Genomic DNA, 2861 nt, shown 5'->3' on the forward strand with positions numbered 1-2861 from the left:
GCAGTTTAAGATAAAATAAAACTTTATTTATTTACAAAATATAAATACAAGATTTAAAACTTACAAGAGTTTTAGATTTAGACTTTCTCCAACTTGAACGCTTACAGCTTGAACTAGGAGCGAAGAAGGAGAGAGGGATTATGGTTAATTTAACTAAAAACTAAACTTATGCCTTCACAGGGGAGAGGCTCCCTTTATATAGAAAAAAAAAGGGTTTTACTGGACAACAAAAAGGGTTGGTGGGACTATCATCTCACTGAACAACAACAACTAGAAATTTTAAATTCAATTCAAATCAATGATGAAGGTGAACCTATATATGATGAAAATGGTGAAGTAATTCAGGATGCTGTGTCATCTTTAATTCTCACTATTTCACTTCATTTTATTGGAGATCCATCTCACTTAAAAGATAAAAATGCAGAATTACTTAGTAATTTAAAATGTAAACACTTAGGTAATTTTCAAGAATATAAAACTACTTTTCTAACTAGGTTAATGTTAAGAGAAGACTCTAATCAAAGCTTCTGGAAAGAAAAGTTTTTGGCTGGACTACCTTATTTCTTAGGAGAAAAAGTTAGGAACAATATTAAACAACAATATGGTCAACCTATACCATACAGTAAATTAATTTATGGTCAATTAATTAGTATAATTCAAAAAGAAGGTTTACAAATTTGTCATGATTTAAAACTTCAACGAACAATAAAATATGAAATGCAGAAAACTAAAAAAGAATTAGGATCATTTTGTAAACAATTTGATTATACTTTAAAATCTCCACAAAAATGTGATGGGCAATGCTCGCGAACACATAAATCTAAAAAACAGTATAAAAATAAATATTATAAAAGACAATACAGGTCTACACCTAGTCAAGATAAATTTTATTCTAAAGAAAAATATAAACCCCATAGGAAGTCTAAAAGAAAGAAACAAGCTATAAATTCAAATAAAACCTCTTATAAAGATTTAACTTGTTATAATTGTGGTAAAAGGGAACATACTTCAAAATTTTGTAAATTTAATAAAAAGTTAAATGAATTACATTTAGATGAAGAAGTGTTAAATAAAATCCATGAATTATATCTTGATTCTGATTCTTCAGAATCTGAGGTTATAGAAAGTGAAAATCAAATTGATGAATTAGGTACAATAACTAGTTCATCTGATTATTCTATAAATATGTTAACTAAAGATCAGAGTACGCTTTTGGAAGTAGTAAATTCTATAGATGACCAAGACACTAAAGCTAAACTCCTTCAAAAACTCATTAAAAGTTTTAATGAAACCCAGATAGTAAAAGAGGATATAACTCCTAAAATTCAACATAATACTTATGATCTCACAACTATATTAAATAAAAATAAGCATAAAAAAGTAGAAGCAGAAAATTCCACTAGTAATTTAAAAAATGAAGTTAGAAATTTAAAGAAGGAAGTTAGTGAATTAAAACGACAATTTCAACTTCATGATAGACTAATAAAAGTATTAGAATCTCAACTTATTTCTAGTTCTTCTTCTGATGAAGCAGAACCAGATAAAGATGAAACAAATCAATTAGATGAAGATGTAGATAGTAATTTTCTAAACTTATTACAAGAAATCACTTCAAGAAAATATTTGGTAAAAATAAACATTCAGGTAAATGATTTTATGATAGATGCAATTGCACTGTTTGATACAGGTGCAGATTTAAATTGTATAAAATCAGATTTAATCCCTAAAAGATATTGGTCAAAAACTAATGAAAAACTAAGTACTGCAAAAAAATCTAAATTAGAAATTATAGGTAAAAAGATGCACAAATAGTAAACCAAGGTTTAGAAATAAACACAGTATTTTTGTTATCACCTCAAATAAATTATATGGTTATATTAGGAACTCCTTTTATAAACCTAATAACACCATACTCAGTTAAAGAGGATTGTATTAAATTTAAAATAAGAAATAGTACAATTAAGTTAGAATTCACTGAAAAACCTAAGAAGAAGCAATTAAATCTCTTAAAAGCTCATTCAATTAAAATATTAGAAATCAATTATTTAATTAAATCTAGAGAAGAAGATTTAAAAGATGCAACAAATAATATGTGTTTAAACAAAATTAAACAACAATTAGAGACTAAAGAAATACAAGATAAAATCACAACATTAAAAGAATCTATGGAAAAGGAACTATGTGCTGATCATCCACATGCTTTTTGGAATCGTAAACAACACATAGTAGATTTACCATATGAAAAAGATTTTGATGAAAAAACTATTAAAACTAAAGCTAGACCAATTCAGATGAATTCTGAATTAATAGAGCATTGTAAAAATGAAATTCAGGATTTACTCAATAAAAAATTAATATCTAAATCTAGAAGCCCATGGTCTTGTGCAGCTTTTTATGTCAATAAAAATGCTGAAATAGAACGTGGTGTTCCGAGATTAGTACTAAATTATAAACCATTAAATACGGCTTTAAAATGGATTAGATATCCAATTCCTAATAAAAAAGATCTTCTAAAAAAATTATATAAAGCAAATATTTTCAGTAAATTTGATATGAAATCTGGATATTGGCAGATTCAAATTGATCCTAATGATAGATATAAAACTGCATTTACAGTTCCATTTGGTCAATATGAATGGAATGTAATGCCTTTTGGACTGAAAAATGCTCCTTCTGAATTTCAGAGGATTATGAATGATATTTTTAATCCTTATTCTAAATTTTGTATTGTATATATTGATGATGTACTTATTTTTAGTACAACTCTTCATGAACATTTCACACACTTAAAAACATTTTGTATGGTAATTCGGCAAAATGGTTTGGCCTTAAGTAAAACTAAAATGGACTTGTTTAAAACT

The sequence above is a fragment of the Jatropha curcas genome, chromosome 9, assembly GCF_041381405.1.
Source record: "Jatropha curcas cultivar XTBG-Jc1 chromosome 9, XTBG_Jcur_1.0, whole genome shotgun sequence".
NCBI classification, from domain to species: domain Eukaryota; kingdom Viridiplantae; phylum Streptophyta; class Magnoliopsida; order Malpighiales; family Euphorbiaceae; genus Jatropha; species Jatropha curcas.